The sequence below is a fragment of the Glycine max genome, chromosome 5 (assembly GCF_000004515.6).
Source record: "Glycine max cultivar Williams 82 chromosome 5, Glycine_max_v4.0, whole genome shotgun sequence".
NCBI lineage: Eukaryota > Viridiplantae > Streptophyta > Magnoliopsida > Fabales > Fabaceae > Glycine > Glycine max.
In genome coordinates this window covers 27,293,410-27,302,976 of record NC_038241.2, presented here as the reverse complement: position 1 = coordinate 27,302,976, position 9,567 = coordinate 27,293,410, and positions in this window count along the sequence as shown.

Below are 9,567 nucleotides of genomic sequence, written 5' to 3'. Positions count from 1 at the left end.
AAACAAGAAAACCAAAATAAAACCAACTCATAAACTTCTTCATTTCATCAAAAATCAAGAGATTGTTTCAAGGTCCAATGCCTTAACGATTCTTTTATCTTTTCAAACTTGAGAAGATCGTTTCAAGGTCCAACTCCTTAACAATTCTCTTCGCTTTTCTTAAGTTTAAAACATCGTTTCGAGGTCTAACTCTTTAAACGAATTTGGTTCGCAATAAAAATTAATCTTTCAAAAAAGATAAAATCAATGTAACACACAAAATTTCAGACTTAAAGAACTATGTATGTCTGATTTCCTTATCGCACCCGAGGATACGTAGGAGCAAAGGCTATACCCTTGTCGATCCCAAAAAATAAAAATATAAAAAAGGGAAAAAGATAATAAACATAAAAAGGGAAAATACATAATTTTGAAGTAATGTTTTGCACACTCGATTAGAGGCTGCCGTCCCTTGTGACGGGCGCGTGGGGCGCTATTATCTTCCTCGTGCGTAAACAACTCCTGAACCCTCACTTTCAAAATCTATAGACCTTCGTCTTTTTGGTTTTTCTAGCGTTTTCCTCAAATAAACGTTGGTGGAAACTCCGTGCATTTTCCTTTGTTGGAAGATGCACCATCGAGTCTCGCATTGCCCTCCCACTGAAGGGCAGGTTGCGACAGTTGGCGACTCCACTGGGGACTGTTAGAGAGTTAGGCCATTCAGTCAGTGTGCAATGTTTTTATCATGACTTCTTCTTCTTCTTTTATGTTCCCTTTTCACTTTTATCTTTTGTTTATCCATGTTTATATATAATCTTTTCTATGTTGTTGTGTTTTGTGTGTGTTTGTCTATCGATTACATTCATAGTTAGAAATAATTTTTCTACACACACATGACACCTACACCTCGCACACACATTGAGATATTAGGCCCTATACCCGGGTCTATGTGAGCCATAAGGAGTGGAGGTTGATCTGTGGTCATGCTAGGTCTCCGACTCGCTTGATCATAGTGAAGCCTCATCTAGATTTTTCCTCTTTTAGTGATGCATTGTCATTGATAGTCCCTATCGCCACAATGTATTATGTAAGAGGATGATATCTCTAAAAGCTAGTAAAGTTACATGAAACCACCCTTGGGAATTATCATTAGAAGTGGACTTTTGGATCCTTTCCATTAGGTACCTCAATCAGGGGGCACATAGAAAACTTACTCTAGCATATTCCTTGATTACGTCATGCATCTCTTCAAGGCATCGTGATAGGCATATCATTCTTGCATTTATCATATTCATGCATTGCATTTTGCATAAGTCATTGCATTATCATGCATCTTCGTTTAACATGCTTTTGTTCTACAAACTGCATACATTTTATTTTCATTGGTCACATGTTATGCATGATCCTTGCATTTTCCTCTGCAAAACAAAAAAAAAACGCAAAAAAAAAAAAAACAAAAGAAAGTCATGAAAGTTTACACCACATTCTTAGTTACATGTGTTGGGTATCATGATGATGGCTATAAACCTACCATGTTGGGATTATACACCCATTTCTCTTAAAAAAATGATTGAAAATCATGTGAATGTGGTACCTAATGCATGGTTAACTAGGAAAATGATGGTTCCCAGGGCATCTCATGTCAATCTCAGAATTGCATTTGTTGTGCATAGCATAAGTATGCCTGAGTCATTCATCTCTATGAGATGTGGTCGAAGTATTGGCGATCAAAATTGCTATTCCTTGGATTATAGGGTTGAATCAAGCACTTTTTTTAAAGGAAAAATTCATCAAGTCAAGGTCAAGTATGGAAGTAACCAGCTTGCAAAGTTGGGGCAGAAGGTGGATCGGGTTACATCGCCTTTTTGTCTATTGCCAACACATGATTGAGCTAAATAATTTACAGAAAAATAAGGACTATTGATGCCCATGTTTTATTTCCAGTTTCACTTTGACAAGATGTGATGGACCATGCTGTTTTAATGAAAATCTAAATTGATTCAACCCTATGTGCTGTGTAAAATTTGCAATACTTCAACAAATCATTCACATACATCCATGCTTTTCATTGGTTGCATTGCTCATTGCATTCTTTCCTTGAAACCAGAACTATAATCATTGTTATCAAAAGGAAAGAATGCGCTTTACGGCGCCCTTACCGAACGCGTGCTAGAGCTAGAGTAATGGGTGAAATAAAGGAGGTGAAAGAGCAGATGAAGGCCGATATAGAGGACATGAAAGAGCAAATGGCCACAATGATGGAGGCCATGATGAGCATGAAGAAGATAATGGAGGTCAATGTGGCTGCAGTTGCTGCTACTAGCGTTGTTGCTAAGGTGGACCCGACTCCCCCATCTGGCCTCAACCAAATAAATCATCCAACCTCAGATATGGTAGGTCAGGGAGGCAAAGAGTTGGAAAGTATGGGCGGCCCCCATTTTGTGCAAGTTCAGAACAAGCATGCCTTCCCGCCATATGGCTTGCCTCCCAACTATACACCACCCAATGAGATGCACACTCCCGATGAGAATGTCAATAACTCCACTCCCATACTCGTTGAGAGCCAACAACCTCAATCTGATCATGCACATGTCTCTCAACCCATGAGGGAGGCACATGAAATACCTCACCACAATCTAGACGACTTCGAGCCTTGCCTTGGATACACCACTAAGGGGCAAGCAGTTGGTGGTGTACCCTTGCCAAACACTTTGGAGGGCCCTCAGTTTCGCCCACAACCACAACCCTTGCATTTTGTGGCGGGGAGAGTCCCTCCTGCTATAGCGGAAAAAAGGGAAATTGGATTTTATAGAGGAAAGGCTCAGGGCCATTGAAGGAGTGGAGATTATGCTATCACTGACATGGCAGAATTGTGCCTAGTGCCTGTCATCGTCATCCCTCTGAAGTTCAAGGTGCCCGATTTCAATAAGTACAAGGGGACTACTTGCCCCAAGACTCACTTGAAGGTATACTGTTGGAAAATGGGGGCATACTCAAAAGATGAAAAATTGCTGATGCATCTCTTCCAGGAAAGTCTTACTGGGGCAGCCTTCACCAGGTATACTAATTTGGAACCTTCCCGAGTCCATTCTTGGAAGGACCTAATGTTTGTCTTTATTAGAAAGTATCAGTACAATTCTGATATGGCTCCAAATAGGATGCAACTACAGAGCATGTGTAAAAAAGAGCATAAATCTTTCAAAGAATATGCCCAACGGTGGAGGAACCTGGCAGCTCAAGTAGATCCCCCAATGACGGAGAAGGAGATGATAACAATGATAGTAGACATATTATCAGTGTTATACTATGAAAAGACGGTGGATTACACGCCTTCAAGCTTTGACGATTTAGTTTTTGTCGGTGAAAGGATCGAAGTGGGTCTAAGAAGAGGAAAATTTGATCACCCTGCTTTGATGAGCAGAAAGCCTGGGGCAAATAGAGAGAATGAGAAGGAGGGAGGAATCCATGCTGTGACTGCCACTCCTACATGGCCAAATTTCCTACCAGCTCAACAATGTCAATACTCAGCCAATACCGGCCTTTCTCATTACCCACCACCCTATCAATCAAGAACACTCAATCATCCACAAAGGCCCCTAAATCAGCCACAAAGCCCGCTTGCCGCACATCCAATACCAAACATCACCCCTAACACAAACCAAAACACCAACAGGGGAAGGAATTTTCTAGCAAAGCAGCCTATAGAATTCACCCCAATTCCAGTATTGTATGTTGACTTACTCTCATATCTACTCAATAATGCAATGGTAGCCATAACCCCAGCCAAGGTTCCTCAACCTCCATTTTTCTAAGGATACAAATTGAATGCAACATGTGCTTATCATGGAGGAGTCCCAGGGCATTCCATTGAGCATTGTATGACATTGAAGCATAAGGTGCAAAGTTTAACCGATGCGGGCTGGCTAAAATTTGAGGAGGATAATCGCTTGTGAATTCTGACGTTGGCAAGCGACACTATGCATGTGGCAATTTGGAGGTTGTTGTTCGATGTCTCCAATGACTCATTAGGATTTTCAAGTTTATGCCATTACTGTAAACAACAGTCACAATGCTAATAATATGGATAAATTTGATGTCCTTGTCTCTCATTCTCTCATAAATTACATCTTTGCTTATTTAAACTTCCACTGGAATGTGAGTGTAAGCCGTCGATTTATTGGCTCAAGCGACTTGCGCTCCTGAGTTTGACTTCCAATCTGTTTAAACAAAAATTGCTCGTTCTACACGTTTGGTGAGGGTGCAATAAACGATGAGTAAAGCAAAAAGGTAAAAAAAAAAGTTTGATTGACTATGTTTCAAATAAAAAGTACAGACATTCATGTGACCTCGTTTTGTCATTCTTAAAAGTTATCTTTTTGAGAGAAAAGTGAGTTGTCAAGAACAAGAGTTGTTTGACTTAATCTATCAATTGAAAATCCTTTAAACGTTTCTCGAAGATTCATTTTCGAGAATCTGCACAATTTCCTTCATCTTTCCTTGCTACAAGGTCAATGACAAAAGACAACAATAGATACCTCAGAGCCCTACACTGGGACAATGAGAGGCACCATTCATGAGCCTCAGGCAAACCTAGGGGCAGATCAAAATTTATCACCCGGTAGGTTGAAAACCCGAAAGGGCGGCCTAAGCAAAAATCAGGGTTGAAAAATAATAATAAAAAAAGAGAAAAATAAATAATCGGAGCGTGTTATTAAGGTTTGGTCCCATAATCCAAACTAGAAAAGGATCTAAGTCAATATTTTAAATGACACATGGCCATGTTTCAACATCCCAAACATTAATTTATCCTTGCTACCCCCTGAGCCAAAGCATATTTGTTTTCCAAAAACAACAAAAGAAAACAGCAAAAGCAAAATGGAAACCCTGAGTAGGAACCACCACTAAACCGGCAGGAAGAGCAATGCAAACAACACATGAAGTTGGGCAAAAATGAAAAGAAAAGAAACCCACTAAAGGTGAGTGAAGAAAAAAAAAGGAGACAAAAGATCTCCAAATTCTACAAGAAAGGCACAAAAGTGCAATGAAAGATTAATGTATAAGACAAAAGGAGTAGAGCCCAACTCAAAAGTTGAAATGAAGAAAGTACGAGCAACGCTCTCAAAGTTCTTACTCAACATAACCCTTGAACACTCTTTGAGCCTCTCTAATATTTTCTATCATAGTCCTCTTACCCCTGACCACGTTACAAGCCCAATAAAGCCCATGGGGATCAAGGAATGACTAATTTTGCTTTTAAGTTTGGATTTTGGAATGGAACCCACACACGCTTGTGATTGTTGAAAAAAAATAATAAAAATAAAAATAAATAATAATCCCCTGAGGTTCACACTTGCACATTTGAGAAGAAAACTCATTCGATCAGGAGCTCGTGGAAAATGCCCAAAGACAATTGTGATAGTAGGGTACATCTGATGTTAGTCGCTCACGCATGACTCCTTAGGATTTCTTTTGAATTCAAGGGTTGCCTTTGTTGTATAAATTCTTTCGAGATCAACCCGTGTCATCAAGTTTTAGCGGGATCAACAGACCCATGACATCACTCTATGACCTTAAATCAAGAAAGTTTCACATGGTCATATACCAAAGTGTAACAATCCATTGCCATCCTTCAATGGTGAATGCGATTGGTCCCAAAGCCTTATATTTCTCTTGTTGTGCAGAATAATCAATGTTTTTAAACAAGAAAAAGGGATGAGCCCTAGGATCGATATTTTAGTTGATTGATTAAATGTCAAACGGCTCCATTGTTGTCACTCCACAATTGTCAAGTGGCTAAATCAAACAAAACATACACTCTAAGGGAGTCCCCGAAGAGATTTCCAAAAGGATAAGATGAGGTCGCATGAGTTATCACATCTTTCAGAAAGAGACAGTCAATTTGGGTTTTCCACAAGAAAAAAAAAAGAAGAAGCAAAAAAAATAAATCAAATCAAAATCACAAAAATAGGAAAGAATGCCATGAACATTGTACAATTTTACAATGCATTGCATTGCTGCGTACAAAGCTTGCATTTACTGCATTTCAAAATACAGGTTGCATGCATCTGCATCCCCAAAAATCATGTTCATATTAAGTGCATAGATTTCTCTGTATATACCAATTTCTCAAATCTAATGTCTTATCCTTTGAGTTTAGGATGAGAGGCACTCTCAAAGAGTCAACCTCTCGTTTTCTCATAAGGTTGAGCCCCTTGGTACCAGTACCTATTGGCATAGGACTCAAAGCCCTCACCTTTATCTTTCATAGGGCTTAAAGTCCTCACCTTTATCTTTTACAGGACTCAAAGTCCTCGCTTTTGTCTTTCATAGAACTCAAAGTCCTCTTTCTTTATGCTTTCATAGGACTCAAAGTCCTCTGTCCTTTACATTTCAAAGACTATCAGAGTCTTTTGTCATGCGGAGACTATCAATGTCATCCGCCTTTACTTTTCAAAGACTATCATAGTCTTTTGTCTTGCGGAGACAATCAAGGCCATCCGCTTCTTTACTTTTCAAAGACTATCATAGTCTTTTTTGTCTTGCGGAGACAATCAAGGTCATCCGCTCCTTTGCTTTTCAAAGACTATTATAGTCTTTTGTCTTGCGGAGACAATCAAGGTCATCTGCTCCTTTACCTTTCAAAGACTATCATAGTCTTTTGTCTTGCAGAAGCAATCAAGGTCATCTTCTCCTTTACATTTTGAAGACGACAATATCTTCAGTCATTTATGCTTTCAAAAGGCGACAATGTCTTCATTTACATTTCGAAAGATGACAATGTCTTCAGTCATTTATGCTTTCAAAAGGCGACAATGCCTTCATTTACATTTCAAAAGATGACAATGTCTTCAATCATTTATGCTTTCAAAAGGCAACAATGCCTTCATTTACATTTCGAAGATGACAATGTCTTCAGTCATTTATGCTTTTAGAAGGCGACAATGCCTTCATTTACATTTCAAAGACGACAATGTTTTCATCTCAAGGACTTCAATGTCTTTTGTCCTTGTTTGTGCTCCATAGGACTCAACGACCTTTGTTTCTATGCTTTTTTTAAAAAAAGGGGGGGTGGGGGGAGAATAAAAAGGAAAAAGAAGAACTTCAATGTCATCATCCGTGGCTTTGTCTTTTTGGTTTTTCTAGCATTTTCCTCAAATAAACGTTGGTGGCGGCTCCACATTTTCCTTTGTTGGAAGATGCACCATCGAGTCTCGCGTCGCCCTCCCGCTGAAGGGTAGGTTGCGACAACATTCTTAGGGAGCTTTTTTGGACAAGACAATTTAACATTCAAATTCTGTGTTTTCTTTTCATCTCGTTTTTTTTTTGTGCTTATTGTTTTCTATATCTATGTTGGATCTCAATTAAGATTTGTATGGTTTAAGGTAAGTTCTATTTATGTGATGCTTTTACATCCTATATAGTATGTCTCAAAGTGATGATGAAGTAGTCAAATTTAGAGGCCATAAACACAAGCTCAATTTGTCACTTGACTTTCATGTTTATGTGCATGTGTTGAAGTACTTAAATGACATATTCTTGAGCTAACATGGATAAATCATCCAACTTTGATGAAAATTCTGATGTGGGGTATCACCCTTCTTCACCTTCCCATACTCTTGGTTTTCCCCCAATGAGTAGACATTGTTTTGCATATTGCCAAACATGGACAAGCTCAGAGTCTGAGACTGTAGACGACACCAGTTATGCCAGTGAACCTTGACCTTCTCAGTGGAGGGCTAAAGAGGATGTTCTTTCAAAAGAAGGATTGAAGCTGTGTGAGTATTCAACGGATGATAAACTTGATGGTTGTGTTGATTCAGGTTGGTTTGGACTTTCTTCTCAAAGTGGTTAATTTGTGAACTTTTAGGAAGAGAGAAATGAAGTTTCTTTTATCAATGGGTGACTACTTACAAGAATTTGCTCTGACTACTTTATCATTATTTGGATGCTAACATGATCTAATAGTCTTTTTGAGATGATGAAAAGCAGACCAAGATCATACATGCATGTGAACCTCCCTGCACTACACAATGTTGAAGGTAAGAAAAATGTTATTGGTTGTTGCTTGTAATGTCTCAGTTGTCATGAAGATTTCATGTGACTAAAAATGTTAACATAACATTGTATACTATAAATATTAGGTTTGTCAAGGACACTGGATTTTGGTATACAGAGAACATGGTGATTTGTAGTTCCTTTGTAGGGTAGCCGATGTCCTCATCGATTATTTTGGGGCCTTAAACGAGGACATAATGAAACACAACTTTGTCATTGTATACGAGGTACTTGTCTCAAGAACTAATCTCTACTCACAGTTGAAGAAATGGATGTAATTATAAACAGGTCTATAGGCTCATTCTCCTTTACCACTTCTAAAAAATTGACACTTTGACAGTGATAATATTACTGGTGTTTTTACTTTTCAGCCTTTGGAGTCTCATAAAATTCTTTGTTTTGTGCCTCTTGATGGACAATTTAAGCTTGTGAGTTATAGGTACAATATCCTCTTTTTTGTTGTCTAAATCAAGATTTGAAAATGAAAGTAACACGCTGGAAGCCTTGTTTCTTTTGGCTATGATTTATCATGAACCAAAAATCTATTTGTAGAAAGTTAGTCTTGGACAAACAAACAAATAAATAAAAATCCAAAGATAGTAAACATTCATCTCCTTCGATGAACTTTGTGAGGCTGAAATATTGTCATTTCATTAATCCAAAGACACCAAATATTCATCAGCATCCAAACTGACTTTTTTTAAAGAGTTCCATAACAAGTAGTTGAATGGTGTTACATTAAATTTGTTTTATGGTAGTTTTAGTTATTGATCCAAATAGAATTATATATATAATGGACTTTTTTTCCTTTTCACTTTGTAGTTATTGATCCAAAGTTTCTTCAATATATAAGACTAACAAACCAATAATGGCTTTGTTACTAGATATGTCAGCATTGAGGGAAGCAAATGCAGATGTTGTCTTTGAAGATTTGATTTGGTGGTATTCGGTTGAGGATTGGGAAGATGATGATGACCTTGAGGAAAGTAAATCATCATCATTCAGTGCTCGATCTTGACATTAAGAAGTCAAAAGATAGTTGGGGTATCACCCTTCTTCACCTACAAAACATAGTTTGAATTTTATATGCCTTATGTTACATTTTGTTTAAAAGGGAAAGGGAATAAAGCTTTTTTCAAATATTAATTAGGTATGAGCTTCATTAAGGAATCAAGTGATTTTGGAGTAGTGAATGGTTTAATAACTAGGTTTATATTTGCATGGAGAAAGCAAATCATTAGCAATAATCTTCCTGAAATTTGAATTCTCTGTGTTTAGACAAGATCATCTAGTTACAAAATTTCTCCTCGATGATCTTCATTGAAAGCTTTCTACTATTTTTTGCCCCCAATGACTATAAAATTTTATCACCATTGTATACTGAACATGTTGGAAAGTCTTAGCTAACGACTGACTATTATTGCAATTAAACAAGGAATTGGAAACCCCACCCCTGATTTAGTCCTCTAAAAAACTCAATGGATTTTTGTTTGAATTTTGAACTTTCTGGCCCCTCTAAAATTGATATTAGTT